This window comes from Amblyomma americanum, chromosome 10 (genome assembly GCF_052857255.1).
Source record: "Amblyomma americanum isolate KBUSLIRL-KWMA chromosome 10, ASM5285725v1, whole genome shotgun sequence".
Lineage (NCBI taxonomy): Eukaryota > Metazoa > Arthropoda > Arachnida > Ixodida > Ixodidae > Amblyomma > Amblyomma americanum.
This window is the reverse complement of record NC_135506.1, coordinates 58,517,059-58,539,705: the sequence shown is the minus strand read 5'-3', so window position 1 is coordinate 58,539,705 and position 22,647 is coordinate 58,517,059. Positions and strand designations below refer to the sequence as shown.

The 22,647-nt window shown below is 44.9% G+C and overlaps 1 long non-coding RNA gene across 1 annotated transcript in view; it reads left to right on the top strand.

Annotated features, from left to right (window-relative positions):
- The window catches only part of LOC144106802 (uncharacterized), a 92,541-nt gene that overhangs the window by 4,299 nt on the left and 65,595 nt on the right, over window positions 1-22,647 (top strand). Inside the window, exons 4-6 of the long non-coding RNA XR_013309118.1 lie at window positions 2,771-2,878; window positions 7,271-7,315; window positions 17,236-17,306. This is a non-coding gene — a long non-coding RNA (uncharacterized LOC144106802). The remainder of the gene's footprint in view (window positions 1-2,770; window positions 2,879-7,270; window positions 7,316-17,235; window positions 17,307-22,647) is intronic.

The following is a 22,647-nucleotide window of genomic DNA, read 5'->3' as shown; positions in this document are numbered from 1 at the left end:
GGGCCCAGCCTGATTGTGCCGGTCATTGCAAAATTGTTTCAGCTTTTTAACAATTTATCATATGCTCTTGCAGTAACATGGTTGGGAAATCCTGCGTTCATTAACTTTAAATTCTGCTCTTGGAAACTTGTTGTCATGCTGTGAAAGGATAACTTAATCAATTCTGAGCCCAGGCTAGAAAGTGCAATGCTATCTTTCACTAGCTTGGAATGCTCGACCTGTAGCCAAGTAGCAACTTAACACTCCTAGGTGAATATGCAAGTTCTTGACGAATATTCTATCCACCTTGCTTAAGAACATATCGCTTAGCACAAGGCCAACATTCCAACCACTACATATAGCAGATTTTAGAACACGTGCCGCACTGCGATACTCTACAGATATGCTCTTCAAATAAATGCTATACAATAACATGCTCTTCAGAAAAATTTCAGAAAAGGGTTCATGCAAAGTTGTTTCCGCTTATTAGCAAAAGCATCTGTCTATTTCGCGTCTTGAAGATCCATTTCATGTACTTAATTCGCAGTGTGGTTGAGTATCTTAAGAATGAGAATCCAGCGGATTGTCTTGCGATTAGTGTCGGTGTAGAACTGTTTTACTCTATCCCGTATGAAGACCTTGTGAAAGCTTATGAATGTGTATATCGGAGGACAACAATAAGCTTGTCTTTAGGAACGGGTGTCTAATATTTTTTATTTGAAGTTAAGAGCATGTTTGTGGAGTATGGCTGTGCGGCATAGGTTCAAAAGTCTGCTAAATGTATCGATTCGAAGGTTGCCCCTGTGCTAAGCAATATTCTCTTAAGCAGGGTGGATGGAATGATTGCCAAGAAAATCTTTCGCTACATCTATGATTTTCTGGTCTTTTACAAAGGTTGCGATAGTGTGGGACCTGTACATATTGTGAAGTTGTTTAAGGAGCAAGGCCTTTGTCTTAGGTTTACCTTGGAGAAAATATCCCAACAAAAAAAGCTGCGGTTTCTGAACCTTAACTTGATGTTCTGCACATGCCATTTGTGCTGGCGATATTCACCCAGGAGTGTTTATTAGCTACTTGACTTGGTCGAACCATTCTAAGCTAGTGAAAGATAGCATTGTGTTGTCAAGTCTAGGCTCGGTATTGGTGAAGCCATGCTTTCACAGCATGACAACTGATTTTCAAGTTAAAATTTTAAGCTTAACGAAAGCATGATTTCCCAACCATGCTGTTGCAGGAGCATTCAATAAATTGTAAAAGCTGAGCTTATAAGATTGGGCAAGTTGGTCAGACATGCTAAAGGTAAGAATGGCACTGCATCAAGTAACGAGGGCAACAGGAGAGCACACCCATGCACAAGTGCCAACCTTGGAGCGGATACAGAATCCAAGAGCGCGTGCTTGACATCCAGCGTTGGCAGCCAAGGATCAGGCTCGTTCAATCTTGAGTGTTCAAATCCGTGTTTCCTCGTTTCCTTGACTATCAACGCTGAATGTCAAGCACGTACTCTTGGATTCTGTATCTGCTTCATGGTTGGCACTTGTGTGTGTGCGTGCTGTCCTTGTTACCTGATGCTGCGCCATTATTTCCTTTAGCATGTTAAAACTGAAAAACCCCTTCGCAGAGACTGGCAGAATCAGGCTGGGGCCAGCCAGTGAGATGCCAAAAGACTGACTGTGTTACTGTACCTATATAGACTGTCGCAAAATTTGAAAAATGTGGCCAGAAGCTATGACAAAAAAAAAATGGTGTTCTCGGCGCCTAATAAGTTGTCTAGAATGTGTAAAATTGTTAATAACGTTTTTAATTTAATTCGGGAAAAGCACGTGTAGAGTGAAACATGGCAACATATATGTGCCTTGCTAAATGTATGTGGTGTGTTGGATACCATTATCATGTGGTTGGGTTTATGTTGTTGGAACTTGAAGGTGTATCAATGTGAGACTACAGGAGTACAAGAGGTATTTGGATATTAGTAGCTTTTCTACCTTATCTGTATATTGCAAAGGGGATGTGAAAGCTGCTAGCCATTCCTTTCGTCAACATGCATATTGGCGATACGTTCAGAGCAAATTAACCGGAAATTCATTGAGGCTAGACACGTCTTATGACTCGGTTTAAAATGTGTGAGTGTGCTGTCATCCATAGCGTTAACACGTAGCGAGTTGGACTATCTAAGTGAGAGAAATATTCAGTGCAATCTTTTACTTACGTTGTGATGTAGCTTATGAGTGATTGTGTGGTTTGTGGTGTTGTTTGGCTTTTCTGTATACTCCCTGTTCACTTCAATAAACTTCAGTTGCGAGTCAGTGCCTGTTCTGTTTCCTTTCTCGTCCCTGTCTCGTGCTGATAGATTCACGTACTTGTAGAGTAGATTCACTGAGCTGTGCACTTGCAGAAGCTTGTGAAAAAAACCAGAGGAATTTTATTTCCTTTATACATGATTGAAGGTTGAAATTTTTTTCACCTAGATGTTTGCAGCATGAAATTCCGTTCGTAAAAGTGAAACCCGCTAGATTGTACATTTTGTGCAACTGAAAGTATTTGTCCAGGTTATCTGGCTAGGGTCTTTCGTTATGCCAGATTTTCTGAAATAATATTTTGTCACGTTTATGTCAATCAGAATTTCTAAGAACATATTAATTACACCAAATTTTCTGATCATATAAGAATATTTTCAAAGCGTGATGATCATTGGTATTGTTTTGTCTGTGGCAGTACAATGATAAGTACGTAGTGTATAGTAAAATTAAATATGACCAGTCTAACGTAAACAAAACTACTCTTTTTTTAGAGGAAAATTGCTACCAAAGTGCTGGAGTGGCATGGCATGATGAAGACGTGGGTAGTGTGCTCTGTTCATGATGGCACGAGAACTTGTGCACAGTTCTTCAGGCAATTGGTGAGTACCTTGATGCTGTGCTTCTGCTTATGTAGGCAAATTATGTTTTAATCTAAGGGTGTATCTTAAAAATTTAAGCAAAATGTGAGTAGCATTTAGATATTGCATGAGATACCGCTGTGAGAATTGGTTATTAATGATGTGTCTCACATGTACACTTATCTACTGAATATAGTAAGCAATGCTTTCGAGCTGAGTGCCTCCGATGAATGAAAAAAATGGCCAGGTTACTGCACGACGCGTGGAGCTGCCCAGTGTAGCACATTCAGGCTTCATGAAGTGGAGAATGACGGTAATAAATATTTTAATAGTAGAAAACACAGCAGGAATTACGGGAGCAGGAAGCTAACAGAACATACTGACCCTGATGACACTCTGTGCCTGAAGGGTGTTATAAAGTTGCCTGTCATGTAATGCAAGACGGTCGTACAGGTTGGGTGTTTAACATGAGTTGATGCAGACACCTTCTGTCATTACGTAGTACTCACTGTAGAACTCGAGCTAGAAGCAAAGGCAACGGCTAAGCATGGCCAGACTTGTTCTTTTCTTTGCAAGAAATCTGGAAGTGCACTTAGATAACCTTTGAAAGCGCTGCGACAGGGGACACTAAGAGAAAGACACGAAGGACAAGCGCCTTCGTGTCTTTCTCTTTGTGTCCCCTGTTGCAGCGCTTTTGAAAGTTTGCAAAGAAGTACCGACTAGCTCAATTGTCCGTGTTGCATTTATTAGAAGTTTTTTATGCTTTCGCTTGACATATACATCATTACTGCATGTAGCGAGGAAAAGTACATACCCTTGATGTCAAATGACAGTGCACTCACAGGGCCCGGCAACAGCTCACTGAGGTGTTGTGATATATCTACAGGGCACCTAATCAGAAATTGTTAGGCTTCAACTTCATAGCACGGAGCCCTTGCAGAAATTCTCTCAAAGTTTGTTGCCTCATGGACCTCTTCGTAATCGATGACCATAAAAGGCGAGCCTTCCTTTAGTGTCACAAAAAAAGGCGTAGGATATGGGTCTTTTTTGCTTCTCCATTACTGTCAAAATGTTTGCTAGCGAGATATTTCTCCAATATAACAATTTTTTACAATATGTTTGTAGGAGGATACTGAAACTGCGGCAAGCAGTACCCGTAAAAAACGTATCACAGCTGTTCAAGAAGCAGAAAGACTCATGCCTCCATCCTTCTTTTGTGTCAGACACATGAGGAAACTTCGTCTTTCTGGGTAATCATTTTGAAAAGGTTCACATGGCAACAGCCTTCGGTTAAATTTCTGCAAAGAGCCCTTTCTGGAAACAGCATCCATTCCTCGTGAGGCACACTGCAGAGATATTGGAATGCCTTAGTGAGCTGCAACTGGTACGAGCGACTGCATTTTCACTGACATCAGATATTAGTACATTTCCTTGGACGTTCTGAGATAATAGAAGCTATGAGTGAAAACATAAGGTTGAGGGAAGTGCACTTCCTGGGGCCGTATTCCAAGTTTGTGTCATAATAAAAAGCCTCATAATCTGCCCCAGCAGTCACACCTGATTGGTCAGAAAACCAGAAGCGAATGTTGGTGCAGTTGTGACTGAGCAGTGGAAGGATGTCACTGCGTTGCGGTTGCCGCAGCGAAACGTCCAGTGGCGGTTTTGCTCTTTTCCGAGAAAAAGAATGCGACAGAAGAAACATTCAGCCACAAGCTTGGTTGCGCATCGGATTCCACTGTAAAGGAGTAATATCAAAGCTGCTTTATTTGCCTAATTGAATTCAGCAAATACAAACATTATTGTTCAGGCACTCTTTTCGGCACCGTAAAGGCCGGAGGTGCACGTAAAGAAGAAAATATTGTACGCAACCACGCATGGCTTTTCAGTGACAGAAGTTGGCATCTACAACCATCGATCGCCGATGGTTAATAAAAGGCAGCTAGGTTGTTCGCACAGCACGGCGTTTTACATTTATCTTGAGGAAAAGGAAACGGAGAGGAAAATGTTGTAGCATGCACTTACTCGCTGCATAACGTGCGCTTCGTGCTGGGCTGAAACAAGACTCCCTGACGACTTGCCGTCTGCAACACTGCTGAATGTAAATTGGTGCTGTGATCGGACGATTGTACAGACAGTAATGTTTTCTCATTAGTTTTATGCAGTCCCTGCAAATAAAAAGGATGAGCTGAAAACCTTACTGTGTTTCTATTGATATATGCATTGGGAGACTTCGGAGATTAACTTTTCAGGGGTCTCATAGTTTTCATGGTACGAAGCGCACGCATGCCCATTGACGCCTTAAATCTAACTTGCAATCTAACTCGCGAGCTCAGTGATGCAGAGCCACACCATCGCAGCTATCGAGAACCGTAAGGGACACCAAAAAACCACCTCTGGCATGTCAAACGCTTCGGTGTAGCAGCGCATCTTTGACGACTGAACATCCGTGCACGTTAGTGGTTTCACACTGGTAGACATTATACACGAACATTATGCAGGACGCTTCAACAATAATAGAGAGCTCCTAGAATAGCAAATGCATATTTGTGCACAGTAAACACAAGTATAGAGGGTCATTCTGCTTTATGTTACATCATTCAACATGCTGTTGTGATCGGAGGCCCCGACAGTGGGAACAGACGAGCCCGGCAGGCGCCATCGAACTATGTTTGACCAAAGGTGCTGTCGTCCTGAGAAGAGGATTAGGAACGGCCCTGGCGATGGTGAGCTGTGACGAAAGGCCTCTCATCCCTTCGTCAGGAGTATGGAATGCGGCGTTTCTCCCGAACTGCGCCCTCACATGGACCGGCAGAAAGACCCGAACAAAGACGCCGGACCCGCCTCGCTCGCTTGCACCTGCGCGGCCAGACAAAGCGAGGGCGGACACGGCTGATTTATCTTACCCTCCGGAATTCCCGGAGCCGTCAGGACGCCTTTCCCACGGAGGGGATCACCGCCTGCAAAGCCAACGACCTTATGCACCTGGTCAACCTGTCGGAAACAGCATTCCAGGACCTCAAGGCACCAGGATTCCTTATCGCATGTGCACGTGTTTGTGAGGGCAGAGCGGTCATGGGGTTAGGGAAGAGACTATGAAGAGTGTGTCTGCCCATTGGACGCTTGATCAGCCACTGGTTTCCCTAGCTAGGTACCTAGGAAATATCCACTGTATATAAGCCGTGATTTGGCTGGTTTCATGGCACTTCATCTCTGACTTTTGGTCTCCCAGCTTCTGTTGTAAATATGTAAATAAACCTTCAAGTTTACCAACCCTCCTGAAGGCTTCCCTCCGTCGTCTGCAGAGTTCGTCATGCGGTGAAGACCTCGGTCCCAATACCCAAGCATATCAACGCGCAGACGAGATAACTGAGGCATAACTAGTGGGGCTATCGAGTTTAAATGAAGAGAACAATTTCTGCGACAAACCGGTGCTCGTTATGCCTAGGAGCTACTGAATCGTCCAACGAAATAAGAAACAGGCTGAATTTTTTGTCCATCCAATTTGTTATAGGCAAGACAAGACGATGCGAAAGTCCCGTATACAGTTTATATCCAGTTCACGGGCCGAAAAGCACAGTAACATCGACGAGTTCACTTCGAAGTGAAAGGCTCCACTTCAGAGTGCGCCTCCATGTTGGCTGACGAGCATCTGCTGCGTACGCTGTGTTTGACGTCACTGTTCAGTTTCTTCGACCCTTTTCGATGCATCCGAACCACCACTTGCACTTCCAGCATTACCGACCAATCGGGTGTGCCCGTTGCGGCAGATTATGACGCTTTTATTATGACACAAACTCAGAACACGGACCTTGATTGCTTGTGGACAAGTGCCGGGTACCCACCGCTGATACAATGGGTACCAGCTTTCCCCTGGCCTGGTTCTCAGCTTCTTTAGGGCGAGATGCTTGGGGAATGGGTGTTTGTCCCCACCTTGAGATGAAGAAAATACCTTGTGCCATGGTGCTCTTTGGCCTCAGATGCCCTTGCGCCATAATATATCACAATCATCATCATGCTTGTGGGCACGAGTCTGACCTTTTTCAGATGTTACCAATGTTCCTTGCTCGCTAAGTTGTGCATTGAGTGCTATGTACTGAAAGGCATCTGCATTGAAATGGTATTTGGCACCCATTCTCAGCTACTTTCTATTTACTCAAAATGATAGATAACCGTAAAGACTTTTATGCACACAGTGCCGCCTGGGTAAGCGCATTTTGTCTGCTTCTTTCTGGACCTGTGGTTTTTAGTGTTTACTGCTATGAGAAATTAATTTCGGGCAATGAATCATAACGGTTTGGTTCTCAGTGAATGGCTTTTGCAAGCTTCTACGAAAGCCGATGGTTCAAATGTATTTGTGAAATTTATAACTGGTGATGTGTGACTACTGAATCAGGATTTTTTTATGCTTTTCAGATGGATCTGACAGCAATGTGCAGAGCTATGTCATAAAAATAAAACGTATGTACTTGTACTCACCCAAACACTTACCGCTCTCATTCTAAGCTGCATTCTTTGTACGTATGCAATACATAATATGCGTAAAGTCTTGTACATAATACTTATTTCTTTGGCACCTGGACGGTCATATCTGCAGTGAACATTGTGGGCAGAAGCTATACGAAGACTCATGATCATGTACTACAGAAAGTACATAATTACAGTACAGATAATTTCCGCTCTAGATGCAATGGCTGCCGAGTGAATGGAGAAAGTATGTATACACGTTGCAGAACCTTTAATAAGAACAAAGCAGCAGCATTCATAGTGAAAAAATCATTTCGTTCTAGTGCATAGCATGGCGTAACTTTCTGTTACCAAGAATGTGACAATCGTCATACGGAGTCTGTTTCTGACATTTAGTCCGTACCTCATGTTGCGGAAAACCCTCCGGCAATGCATTACCAGCGAGTTTGTACAGCGGAGCATTTTTGTTAGTGATACAGCTCGAGGTGTGCTCCTTATAGAAGCTTATACCATATAACTTATTCATTACGTAACACAGGTCCGTACTCTAAAATGAGTATTTCAAAGTACCAACCCTCTCGCCGATACCCAGAAAGCCGAAACGGCGGAAACTGCAACGGCTGCGAAAAGCGCCGGAAAAACTTAGCTGTGAAGCGCACAGTTCACCTGCGCTCCAGTAGCAGATGCTCAAAGAAGTATTGCAGCAAGCATGTTAATGCATTTCGCAGTCCTCGCTTTTGCAGTGACCCTGGCGGTTTCACTGCTTTTTTTTCAGTCAGTCAGCTGGTGATGATGACGTCCAATGCCTTCTCTTTGTCTTAACTGGCCTTATAAAACATTGATGGGCTGTAAATTGGTGCTACTCATCGTATTTTGCTAGATTTGGAATGCCTAGGTACAACAGGAGGCACCAGTATGTTGAAAATATTGGTTCACTTTATAAAATTCACTCTTAATGGCAGTGTAGTGCCCGCGAGTTCGGACTCAAGTAATATTCAGTGTGTAATACTCAGCTAAGTGCCCCTAGTTGTGCGGCCCCCGGATGCCCGTTGCTAACGGTAAGCTTCCAGCGTAAAGAAGCACTTAATATTTCTTGACACCGTGCTACTATTGAAGAATGCTTTGCAGTCTGTCGTGCAAAACTAGCGGGAAGAGGAAAAAGAAATGTCTGAAAATCACCCCCGCATCAAAACTATGTAAAACAGTCGCGATCGTATGTCCACCTCCTAATGTACGACACAAATGAAGGGGAAATAAAAAAATTATCGCAGTGGGTATTTACTCTTGGGTCTGTTTTCCGCAATTCGTTCAACCCTAGAGTCAATTTAAAGTTTGAATGAAACGCGGAGAGAGTTTCGTGCTTATTCCTACCCTTCTCGACATTGTGCATTTTGTAGCAGACAAGAAAGTGGTGCTCTTCAATGCAAAGAGTTGCTCCCTCCCCAAAATGTAAAATTTTTCGCTCGCTCGGTATTGAAATAAGAAAGATGCATTGTGGGTTAGGCATTCGCTTTTTATCAGCTTTTCGTCACTAAAGTTTTCAGAGAAGGTATTCCAGAAAATTAAGCTCCCGCTTGTGATAAAGATGAAGTGTGGCAAGTGCGCTGCACGCACTCGCGCGCATGGCGGGAGGGAAGACGACGAAGTATGAGAATACAGATCGGCTCGATCGTATGCTACGTGTACTCTTTCATTGCTAATTATCATTACTACGATACAACATATTTTGGCGACGAGGATGCTGTTTTGATTCGGGACCTTCACGTGGCCTGCTCACCATCCGTCATGAGCTTTTCTGGGCTTCAGCCACCACCACCCTTACTGCGGACTCCTGGTCGTCCTGCCCTTCCATGGGAGCAATGGGAGCTGGCGTTCCGGAATTACATGCTGGCCTCTGGTGCCTCTACTCTGGGCGCAGACAGGCGGAAGGCCATCCTGCTGAATTGCCTCGGACTGGAAGGTCAGCGCATTTTTTATACATTGGCGCCGCCGTTGTCCACTCCAGCGCCTACAGCTGCGGCTTCGCACTCCGGTGACGAGGCGCCCCGTCTTGACGAATTTGATGCGGCGATATCCATCCTGTCGGAGCATTACAAATCGTCCGTGAATGTAATCGCCGCACGTCATCGCTTTCGCCGTAGAGTTCAGGCTCCAGGAGAGACAACCGATGAGTACGTCGCTGTCCATCGCAGCCTTGTCGGCGACTGCGGGTTTGGGACCATGGCGGACGATATGATCAGGGACCAGCTGGTGGAGAAGACCTCGAGTTGCCATCTGCGTGAGCGCCTACTCATGGAAGGCTCCTCCTTGACTCTGTCGCGCGCCATGCTCCTTGCTCGACAGTGTGAGCAAGCTTCCCGGGAACCCAGGGAATTGGCTGAGGAGGACGCTCCAGTACATCATGTGAGATGCGAGCGCGGATCGAGACAAACACCACCTCAGGCCCATTGCTGCAAGTGCCAAAGTCAACCATCACAACCTGCTGCTGCAATACCAGAGCGCATGTGCTACCGCTGCAGTTCTACAACTCACCTAGCGAACAACCCTGCATGCCGAGCCCGCAACCGCAAGTGTCGGTGCGGCAAGGTGGGCCATTTCGACTCTCTCTGCAAGTCGTCCGACCGTCCTATTCAAGTTCAGCAAGTTGCAGATACTGCTGACACATTGTCGATGCCGGATGGCTCCAGCAGTGCGTCTATTCTCAATGTTGAAAGTAAAAAAAAACGTAATTTTCGCCTCAGTCCTGATTGAAGGCAAGTTCATCCGCTTCCTGATTGACACCGGCTCATGTGTGTCAATTATTTCTGAAGATCTATACCACCGATTCTTCGCTAAATGTTTCCCGCTTAAATCAACTGCAGTTCAACTATTGGACTATTCTAAGTCTCGGATTATAGTCCAAGGGTGTTTTGTTGCCACAGTGTTGTTACAGCAAAGTTCCACGACCGTACCGCCTGCATCCTGTTGTACGTTGTCTCGGGAGGCACAACGCTGCTGGGCCTGGATTCCATTGCCGCTCTACAAATGAAGATCAAAGGTGCATCGTTGGAATCTCTTTCCATGACACCTGATACGCCTCTGTTACCTCCTGAGCTACGTCCACACTTCGAACATCTCCAAGGAACTCGGAGTTGCTCGTGGCTACGTGCACAAAGTCAGAGTGCAGGATTCCGTTTCTCCTGTTGCTTGCAAGCTCCGACGGCTGCCGTTTGCCATTCGTCAGCAGGTGTCCGAGGAACTCCAGAAGCTTGAAGCTCAAGACATCATTGAACGGGTCGACGCTTCCAAGTGGATTTCACCCATAGTCGTGGCTCGGAAAAAAGATGGCTCCATCCGAATGTGCGTCGATTTGCGTGAGCCGAACAAGGCTATTGTGGTCGACAGTTTTCCTTTGCCTCAAACGGAAGAACTTCTACATAGCTTGGCCGGGTCACAGCGTTTTTCGAAGTTGGACCTTGCCTCGGCTTACCATCAAGTACCACTTAGCCCTGAGAGTCGGGAATTGACCACATTCATTACCCATGATGGCCTCTTCCACTTCAAACGAGTGTGTTTCGGCCTTGCTTCGGCGCCTTCGGCTTTTCAGAAGATGATGCACTTAATTTTAAAAGGGTGCAAAGGTGTCCTCTTCTACATCGACGACATCATAGTCCATGGCACCTCCCGACAGAAGCACCTGACCAACCTTCGTGCTGTTCTCGAGCGCCTGTCCCAAGCCGGACTCAAGCTCAACCACAAATGTGTCTTCGATGTTCCGAAGCTCACTTTCTTGGGGCATGTTGTCAGCGGTGAACGACTGTTTCCGCTTTCTTCTGCCATCGAGGCGATTACGAAGGCTCCGACTCCATCTAACATCAGCGAGCTTCGCTCCCTCCTTGGACTTGCGGGTTTCTACTCCAAGTTTATCCCGCATTACTCCGACGTCGTTGAGCCTATGCGCGCCCTACTTCGAGGCAGCGACTCCGCGTTCACTTGGACTGCTGCTGCGGATTCAAGCTTCAAACTACTGAAGTCCATGATGACGTCATGTGACGTGTTGCATTTTTTTGATCCTGCCCTTCCCGTGGTCGTAACGACTAACGCTTCCGGATATGGCCTTGGGGCAGTGCTTCAGCAATACAACGGCCATTCCCTGCAAACTGTTGCGTTTGCCTCCCGTACCTTGACACCCCAAGAAAGAATACTCTGTTGGTGAACGTGAGGCCCTAGCTTGCGTTTGGGCGTGCGAACGGTGGCACGTGTATTTGTGGGGCCGGCCTTTTGTTCTACGCACCGACCACAATGCACTTGTCATTTTGCTGTCGACGAAAGGAACGGGCCATCGGCCGTTGCGAATTTCACGTTGGTCGGCTCGCCTGTTGTGCTACAACTACACTGTAGAGTACCGCAAAGGCAATGACAACTCTGTTGCGGATGCTCTGTCTCGCCTTTTCTTACCGACCACATCGTGCAGTGAGCCCAGTGAGTTCGACGCCAGTGACGACGACTTCGTCTGCCTACTATCGCCAGCCGTGACTCTACAAGAGCTTCAAGAGGCAACCATCAGCGACGCGGCAGTTGCTGAAGCCATTCAGTTTACATCGGCGACATGGCCGGACAAGAAATCCCTACCGGAGAACCTTAGGCCATACTATCTCCTGCGCTCGGAGCTGTCCGTCGTGCAAGGCGTCTTGTACCGAGGTGACAGGCTCGTCGTTCCCGAAAGTTTGCGACGACGCCTTATGGACATCGCGCACGAGTCACACCCCGGGATCAGCCGCACGAAAAGTCGACTGCGAGAGCTCTACTGGTGGCCGCGAATGGACGAGAACGTCGAAGAAATGGTACGGACATGCGTCGTGTGCCAGTCCTGTGACAAATCGGCTCGTCCGGTGGCAGCTCCTCTGCAACCTGTCGCCTCCCCAGAGAAACCTTGGGATAAGGTTGCCATTGATATCGTGGGGCCTTTCGACCAAGCTCCCAGTGGCTGCCGCTTCGCGATTACTCTCATGGATTATTACAGTAAGTGGCCAGAAGTCTTCGCTGATGCCATCACAACTCAAACCGTTCAAGAATTCCTGCTTGGCCTCTTCGCTCGTAAGGGCTACCCTCAAGAGATTGTCTCTGACCACGGACCTCAATTTTCATCGATGGCCATGCAAACTTTCCTCCGCGAACGGGGGATACGCCATTGCTACTCTTCAGTGTACCATCCCCAAGCTAATGGACTCGTTGAACGATTCAATCGAGTGCTTAAGTCCTACATTCAGCTAGCTCTGTGCGAGCGACGCGACCTACGTACAGCGATTGTGGACTATTTCGGTGTCTACCGCTGTACGCCCCATGCCTCGACAGGAATTGCACTAGCTGTCCTACTTCATGGCCGGTTGCCCCGCACAAGGCTTAACGTCGTAGGACTGCCGGATCAGTCCTTCTCAATGGATCCGACAAAAGCGCTTAAGCTTTTGCGGCAGAGGCTTGACGAGAAGCAAGCGCAATACAAGCTTTATGCGGACCAGCGGAGTGGCGCCCAGTGTCGTGACTTTCAGATTGGCCAGTACGTGCGTGTCCGCAAACCAAATGTGCGAGGCAAACTGTCAGCTCGGTTTTCGAAGCCTCGGAAGGTTGTGGAGCAGCGTGGACCTGCATCTTATCTGCTGGATCATGGGCGAGTGTGGCACTCGTCCAAGTTTTCTGCGGTTCGCCCAGTAGTTCAGCAGCAGCTGTCCTCCTCAGCTCCAGCGGCCCTTTTCGCTGATATTTTGCCGCCTATCGACGGCAACCGAATGCCGCCGCCCAGTCCACAGTCCGGAACCGTGGTCCAGGGTCCTTCTTCAGACGCGCCTTCAATCCATATGATGCCAGCCGTTCCGCCCACTCCGGAATCGGCAGCAGCTCCTCAACCCTCGTGTAGTAAATCCACAGCGGCAACTGCGGCTTCACCTCCTGCGCCGCCTCGCCGAAGTACTCGCAAAAAGAAGCGGCCCGCATGGTTCAAAGACTATGACATCCGCTAGACATTTTGTTTTTTTTTAAGTGCGGCGGAAATGTGATAAAGATGAAGAGTGGCAAGTGCGCTGCACGTACTCGCGCGCATGGGGGGAGGGAAGACGACGAAGTAGGAGAATACAGATCGGCACGACCGTATGCTACGTGTGCTGTTTCATTGCTAATTATCATTACTATGATACAACACCGCTTTCATTTGTTTCGAAACCACGCACAGATTTAGTCTACCCCAAGATATTAACTGCAGTGTAATGGGTCCTTGTGCCACAAGAACAAAATGCGAGGCATCAAACCTGTTTTTTTTACATTCGGATGAGTAGAAGACCTCAACGAAGCATGCAGACCCTGCACTTGAACATTATAACGCATATTTGTTCCTTAGGAACCTAACCTGGAAAGGTGAAAGGCAGAAACCCTTCCATTTAGATTATACAGGTAACTGGACAGAGCTATTGCACTACAGCACCAATTTTTTTTCAACAGTTCTTGAAAACATTGGGATAATGGCCTCAAGAAGGCTTCGGGTGTCTGCTTGGATTGGTTTCTCTGTACTCCCTTTTGCGGCTCACGTTTTTGATACCATAGACGCCAACAGATGAGCATCTACTGCAGCCTTCCCACAGGGTACTGTTCCCGTAATATATTGAAAGAATATTTAGAAGCGTAGTCTGCGAATTTGGGAACTTCGTTTCATTGAAAGGCGTGAAATAGGCAGTAGCCTGTGCGGTGACATTGTCGGAGTAAAAGGAAAAATATCAAACTTATCAATAAACTGCTTCCAGTATTTACAGCTTACCCTTTAATCACGTAAAACCAAAAATATTTTACTCAGAACTTATGTCATAAAAGTAATCCCTATATCATCGACTCTAAGCTTTTAAAGATGCCGCAAAAATTGATATGACAAAAAATGCCCGCAAGATGAAAGAAAAAAAATCTTTGCTAATAAAAATTGCCAAAACTCCTTGGGGCATTACTAACGTCATATTCTTTTTTAATTCATGCAGATTTCTTAAAACAATGAAACTGGAAGAATTAAAAACAAATATGACGTTAGATATGTCCCCAGGCCCGGTGAGTTTTCAGACATAACCTACGAAAAAAAAAGAATGCATCATATGAAGTGTCATCTTTTTCTGACTAAAAATTTCGATTACAGTAGTGGCATAACACGACCATCGAAACTTATTCCATTTCTTTGTTCCTGCTGTAGTGTAGGTTCCTCGAACGATTATCACGCAGCCAAACATTTCGTCACCGCAGCTGTTCGCACTGCTTTTCTTTGCCGTGAAATGTCTTCACAACGCGAAAAGTGATCTCCAAGAGAGAAAGAACCTTTTGGGCAATTCTCTATTTTCTTAGATGCATTTGGCAATTAGCAAGGGATCAATTTTTGAAACGAAATTAACAACTAAACAAACATAAATGAAAATTTCTTGCTTCTAGTTTTCTTCACTGCCTCCACAGTCGTTCTCCCTCATTTTTTTTTCGCCAGAAACTCTATTTAGGTTTCACAGAAGCAATGCTTGAGAATGATAATTGGTTTTTTGGGAAAGGAAATGGCACAGTATCTGTCTCATATTGTTGGACACCTGAACCACATCGTAAGGGAAGGGGTGAAGGAGGGAGTGAGAAGAGGCCGTAGTGGAGGGCTCCGAAGCAATTTCGACCACCTGGGGATCTTTAAAGTGCACTGACATCGCACAGCACACGGGCGGCTTAGCGTTTTGCGTCCATAACGCAGCCGCTGTTGTCGGGTTGGAACCCGGGAACTCTGAATCAGTATCCGAGCGCCGTAACCACTGAGCCACCGCTGCGGGTTGCTTGAGAATGAAACTGCATAAGAAAGGAACTTGACCTTCCCCACTTTCATTTCTGTTCCTACTCTGCATGGGGAAGGAAATGAGGGATATGAAGACGAAAGGAGAGCTTTTAAAGGGTATCTTTCTCCGCTGATCTAGGTCAAGCAAAGAGGCGAAGTTGCTGGATACCTCGAGCCCATAGTAATTTTTCCACCCACTAAGCGTCCTAACCGTCGAGGATCAGAGGTCGTTATCATATTTTGGAAAAGGAGAGCGGAAGCAAAGCGAAAAAATCGAAGCATACGCTATGGCTTTTGTGGTGCTCGGACACGTTATGTCTTCTTTTTCTAAAAAAATTGTAAAATGAAAATTGGTTTTTGGGGAAAGGAAATGGTGCAGTATCTGTCTCACATATCGACGGACCCCCGAATCACGCCATAAGGGAAGGGATATAACGGAGGGACTGTGAGAAGAAAGGAAGAGGTACCTTTGTGGAGGCTCTGCAATAATTTCAACCACCTGGGTATCTTTTAACGTGCACTGACATTTTTTCTGCAACTTTTTCTATTGATTAATGAACCCATTAGCTGAAATTAGCACAGAGCAGCTCAGTACTTCCATACGGCTTCTTTAGCTACATCTTCAGCTCATTTCCTGTTTTAATTTGCATGTGCCTTCTTGATTTTTCTTTCAGATAGTCGATGCGAGCTCTTCGCCGCATCGCAGAAACCATGCAGTTGTATTTTTCACTGCTGTTTTCTGTTCTTTTCCTCCTCTTTTTCAGCAGCAAGAAAGTTCGGTTTTTTTGGCGATTGAACCTTGTAGCTGGCGGTTGTAACGTACAACGTGTGTATAAACACGGGCAGGCAGTACGGCGTGCCTGCTTCGTCTCGGACGACGTTCTGGATGGCTCTTTTGCTACTTCTTGGCATGAAACGGTTTCACTTTGCGTAAACCAGGGTTCCACTAATTTGCCACATAGCTGAAGCAATTGAGTGGGCCCCCGCCTCACCTGCCGGAGGTGTGGAGCTCAACCTGTGGTGCCGCTGAGGGCCTACCAAATTTCCTAGCGCTTCGCTCTCGGGCAGTTTAAAATGCTTCAGAAAATTGGTCCTTGGCACTATCTTAGCGTTGGCCTCAAAAATGTTAGTTGTGGCATTTGCTTGCTTTGTGCCATTCCGCTTGAAATCATCTTCGACTTTTTCGCCAATTTGAAACAAACTCGCGATATTTACTCTCAATAGTCCGGCAGCGCCGTCATATGAAACAAAATAGGGTTTTCAAACAGTGTACATTCGAAACAGTATAGAATTAGAAAGCGCAGCTTTCCTAACAGAATAAACATGAAGACTGAAGTTAGGAACAGAATTGAATAAGAATCGACAAGAGGTAAAACCGGATTGAATATGGTCACCGATAAACGGTCGAAGCACAGAGACCAAGTTTAACTATGTTTAACGTGCTGGGCGAGAAAGACAGCAGGGCACTCGAGCGAAGAAGATGACAATCCTCTAACCCCTGGGATGCGCAAGGCATGACAAGTCCCAGCTAAAATAGTTCGGCCGCGGTTTGACGCCACTGGATGGATTGGTACTGTGGCATTACTCTTCCTCTCTGAAGGGCAATGACTCGGTGCCGCACTGCATTTTTATTGTTTCTGTGCATTGCGAGTGACATTGGCGGCAGCCACTCGGCAACCTCTCCGGTTTGGCCAACTTGTGAGAATGTCAGCCTTTCTCAAATTTTGAAAGCGGTTTTTTTTTGTATTGTAACCCTGCGTCTCGTCGCATGTAATGTGCACAATGACATCAGTACAACGTGCATGCGCTTTCTGTCTCTATTTGAAGTAACATTGGTCGATCAGCGTAAACTTTTGGATTCAATTAAGCACAAACTGGCCATGTTGGTACTGCGTGTCGAATGTGTTTTGAGATGATTCTGCGCACGAGATGGTCCTTTGATAATTTGTTTACTACCAGATATTGTCTACAGATTTGAAACCATCTCACTGAAACAACGTTGGCAAACTGTTTTGTGTTTATGCATCTGCTGTCCTTAAACTTAACTTTTCGGCAATCATTTGCATGGTTCCTTTGGATCTGGACAATGGGCTACTGTTGCTAGGGGCGCCTGGTAGCAGAGCCCCTGGGGACGCCCAGTGGGTCAGCTGTTTGTCCAAGTGCCGAGTACCAAAGGTACCATTCCTTACTTTTTTTCCCAGTCCATTAACCTCATATTCCTTGCAAAGATCACAGTATGTAATCAGGTAGTAAAAAAATTTGTAACTTCTGCATATTTCAGAACAGTTCAGAGAAATGTACATGCAGCATCAGTATTCTCTCGGTAGATTTTCTGAGACCTGGATTCATTTCTTCTAGGACAGTGGCAAGCAGTAGGTCAACTGTACACAAATATTTTCTCCTCTGGTGCGAAGAAAAGAATGCAAACATAAGACAGGTCTCTAGTCTTGTTTCATTCTCACTGCATTTGGCCAAAGCGTAATATGAAATGCTGTATTTTTTATACCCTAGGTTCCTTTACCTTGAGCAGTAGATATTGACAATGAACAGCAAGGCAACTCCACTCGTTGACGATTTTGCCTTCGGCAGCAAAACAGGGAATACCTTACCCTATGTGTTATCTCGCAGACTCAAAACTGCGATGGACATGTGTCCACAGCTGCTATCACCTCTCAAGTACATGCACTCGTAAGACACATAAATGTCATTCAGTCTATAAATTCCTATTCTTTGTCCAGTGAATCCTCTTACCTCGTTTTCAAGCCACTGAGTCATGGCTCCTTTCACTCGGCCGCCCCAGACCAAGACTACAGTGTTTGTCATCATCAGCAACAGCAGCCTGGCTACTTTCACTGCAGGACAAAGGCATCTCCCATACCTCTCCAGTTAATCATGTCCTGTGCCAGCTGTGGCCACCTTATTCCCACAAACATCTTCATCTTATCCACTTAGTTATCATGCTTTCTTTCAAGATGCAGATATTGATGGATATTTAATGTGTTCAGGTACTGCGAAGTGCCAGGGGATAGATTAATGGCAAACAAGTGCCACATCGTCCTGGATGCTGTGAGTTACTTCTTAGTACTTTGACATGGAAGTGCGTCGAGGGCTGATCACAGTTTAGAGTGAAGCCACCAGTCAGTCTAATGGCAGGGACAAGGAAGCTAGTATAACTTCCTCCCTTTCAGTTACTCATAAAACTTTAAGCTATAGCTAATTTAAGCAGCATTGACTATAATTGCCCGTTCTTTTGATAGAAAAAATGAAAAATAGTGATTTTTTTTCTGTGGCCGCACATGATACTCTTCATGATGATATTTCGAGCATTCATCTCAGCATGAAGGAATTCTGTAGAGCTTCTGCGGTGGCTTAGTGGTTATGGCACTTGGCTGCTGACCCAAAAGACTTCGGCTCAATCCCAGCTGCAGTGGTCGAATTTCAATAGAGGCGAAATTCTAGAGGCCCTTGTACTGTGAGATGTCAGTGCAAGTTAAAGAGCCCCAGGTGGTCGAAATTTCTGGAGCCCTTCCCTACGGCGTCCCTCATAGTCTTAGTCGCTTTGTGATGTTAATTACCCATAAACCATAAACGAATTCTGTAGCCTTCTGAGAACAAAAAAACCTAGTGGTTTTTAAACTTTTTCGTTTTGTTCTCAATCAGTCTTTAACACCCATCTTTTTTCGTGACTGATGCCTTGATGTTTGTGCACAGGCAGTGGCCAGAAAAGGTCACTGTACAAATAATATCGGGTGAATGGAATGAGCAAGAAGCATGAACTCTCAGGAATATTGAAAATCACTGAAGTGACCCAGTATCACAGCATGGCAAATAAAATTTGAATGATAACCTGATGCCTTATCATAGGGTGTTGAAAGGACTATAGACACTTGATTTTATTGAGCATTTTCTTTTGTCAAATGATTTGTTGGACATAATACATGGATTACTGGGTGGTAGTTTCATACAATCGCTAAATAATTTATAATTGAATTTCTTCGCTTATGCGGTTTCGATTTCGTCAAGTGAAGGACGACTGTGACGTCAGGTTGATATTTTGGTCGCGTGATGCACTAGAAAACTAATATAAGTGCCAATATGGTGTTTTAATTCACTACGACATTTAAACCATCCTCTTCCAGTAATTGGAATGGCGAAAACTGATGTGTCAGCAATTATATAGCCCGTTTTTTATGCCCCATGTGACCTAAACACCAACTACGTGTCACAGTAATTGTTCGACTGATTAAACCGAAACCTCGTTCAGAACAAATTCAATTATAAGTGATTTAGTGGTCGCACACGAATACCACAGGGTACTCCATGTATACGAATTCCTAACGCATGGTTTGAAAGAAGAAAACACGCAAGGAAAAATTTGGTGTCTATAGCCCCTTAAGAAGTGAAACAATGTCACCATCAAATATGTCCTCTTTTACTTCACGTGCTTACTGTTGGTTGAAAGATTCAGGCTACTTTTAGCACTATCTTGGTACTGGGCATAGTGCGGGACTTGCAAGAGGTAATGCTATTCTGCTTCAGGTATGATTGGTACAGTATCATTTTGTTGCTAAAGTAATGACGGCCATTCCACTCAGATCCCAGACTAGGTCTCAATTGAATTGCGCTTCTGATTTTCTGCAACTCTGGATTGTCATTTACATAGCGTTGCTCATTGCAGTTACCGATAAACACCTCATGAGTAGTACTGTGCAGGCAAGTTCAGAACCCCTACCCTCTTGTGCTCCTGTAGTGTTACATTCATACACCTTCCAGTTTCACCTACGTAAACCTGACCACAAGATAATAGTATGATACCACATTCATTTTACAAGGTACATATCCATTTCACTCTACACGTGTACTTTTCTTTAGCCACATTGACTGAATTATTCTTTAAATTTTACATATTTTAGACAACATAATAGGGACTGTGAAAGCCACTTTTACATTGTACGTTCTCGCCACATTTTTCAAATTGTGCGACAATCTATGTACATCGGTAACACAACTGGTCTTTTGGCATCTCGCTGGCTGGGCCCAGCCTGATTGTGCCGGTCATTGCAAAATTGTTTCAGCTTTTTAACAATTTATCATATGCTCTTGCAGTAACATGGTTGGGAAATCCTGCATTCATTAACTTTAAATTCTGCTCTTGGAAACTTGTTGTCATGCTGTGAAAGGATAACTTCATCAATTGTGAGCCCAGGCTAGAAAGTGCAATGCTTACTTTCACTAGCTTGGAATGGTCGACCTGTAGCCAGGTAGCAACTTAACACTCCTAGGTGAATATGCAAGTTCTTGACAATTATTCTATCCACCTTGCTTAAGAACATATCGCTTAGCACAAGGCCAACCTTCCAACCACTACATATAGCAGATGTTAGAACACGTGCCGCACTGCGATACTCTACAGATATGCTCTTCAAATAAATGCTATTCAATAACATGCTCTTCAGAAAAATTTCAGAAAAAGGGTTCATGCAAAGTTGTTTCCGCTTATTAGCAAAAGCATCTGTCAACTTCGCGTCTTGAAGATCCATTTCTTGTACTTAATTGGCAGTGTGGTTGAGTATCTTAAGAATGAGAATCCAGTGGATTGTCTTGCGATTAGTGTCGGTGTAGAACTATTTTACTCTATCCCTTATGAAGACCTTGTGAAAAGCTTATGAATGTGTATATCGGAGGACAACGAGAAGCTTGTCTTTAGGAACGGGTGTCTAATATTTTTATTTGAAGTTAAGAGCATGTTTGTGGAGTATGGCTGTGCGGCATATGTTCAAAAGTCTGCTAAATGTATCGATTCGAAAGTTGCCCTTGTGCTAAGCAATATTCTCTTAAGCAGGGTGGATGGAATGATTTCCAAGAAAATCTTTCGCTACATTTATGATTTTCTGGTCTTTTACAAAGGTTGCAATAGTGTGGGACCTGTACATATTGTGAAGTTGTTTAAGGAGCAAGGCCTTTGTCTTAGGTTTACCTTGGAGAAAATGTCCCAACAAAAAGAGCTGCGGTTTCTGAACCTTAACTTGATGTTCTGCACATGCCATTTGTGCTGGCGATATTCACCCAGGAGTGTTAAGCAGCTACTTGACTTGGTCAAACCATTCTAAGCTAGTGAAAGATAGCATTGTGTCGTCAAGTCTAGGCTCGGTAGTGGTGAAGCCATGCTTTCACAGCATGACAACTGATTTCCAAGATAAAATTTTAAGGTTAACGAAAGCATGATTTCCCAACCATGCTGTTGCAGGAGCGTTCAATAAATTATAAAAGCTGAGCTTATAAGATTGGGCAAGTTGGTCAGACATGCTAAAGGTAAGAATGGCGCTGCATCAAGTAACGAGGACAACGGGAGATCACACCCATGCACAAGTGCCAACCTTGGAGCGGATACAGAATCCAAGAGCGCGTGCTTGACATTCAGCGTTGGCAGCCAAGAATCGGGCTCGTTCAATCTTGAGTGTTCAAATCCGTGTTTCCTCGTTTCCTTGACTGTCAACGCTGAATGTCAAGCACGCACTCTTGGATTCTGTATCTGCTCCAAGGTTGGCACTTGTGTGTGCGCGTGCTGTGCTGCTGTCCTTGTTACTTGATGCTGTGCCATTCTTCCCTTTAGCATGTTAAAACTGAAAAACCCCTTCGCACAGACTGGCAGAATGAGGCCGGGGCCAGCCAGTGGCTCACATCTCAACCCTCACACCTCAAATTGTTTAAGACCTTCAGAAATAAGTTAACTAAAGAGTTAAGAATAGCAAGAGACGCGTATTATATTCAGGAATTTGTATCCTGTGCCGGACAGACGAATAAACTGTGGAACAAGGTAAATGCTCTTACAGGACGGAAACAGAAGGGAGAACAACCACAAGAGATTTCGTTAAATGGACGCTTAGTGAGAGACCGGGAGCTTGCTGATGCATTTAATCAGTACTTTGTAACAAAAGATACTGATCAGAATGCTCGTCCTAGCAATGACCTCACTGCACCTAGAAACAATAATTCCATTTTTTTCGCGCCAACTGACAGTGATGAGGTGGGCTCCATTTATCTCAACCTTAAAAATTCACGCAGCTGCGACATAGACGACCTACAGATACGGCCTGTTAAATATGCCATACATGAACTCGCCCCTATACTGGTGTACATTTATAACATGTGTATCTCTTGCGGGGTTTTTCCCGACAGAATAAAAACCGCAAGAGTAATTCCTATTTTTAAAAAAGGCGACAAACAGAATATAAAAAATTACCGTCCAATATCGATTCTCCCCATTTTTTTTAAAGATTTTGAGAAAATTATCCTCAATAGGCTGTCTTCATTTTGCAGTAAACACCAGCTTATAACCGAAGTACAGTATGGATTTCAGAAAAAGAAGTCCACAGAACTAGCGCTTTTAGATCAGAAAGAGCACATATTAAGAAACTTTGAAAACAAGGTTTTAACTCTCGGTATATTTGTTGATTACACTCAGGCGTTTGACCATATCAACCACAATATTCTCCTCAATAAACTAGAATGGTAC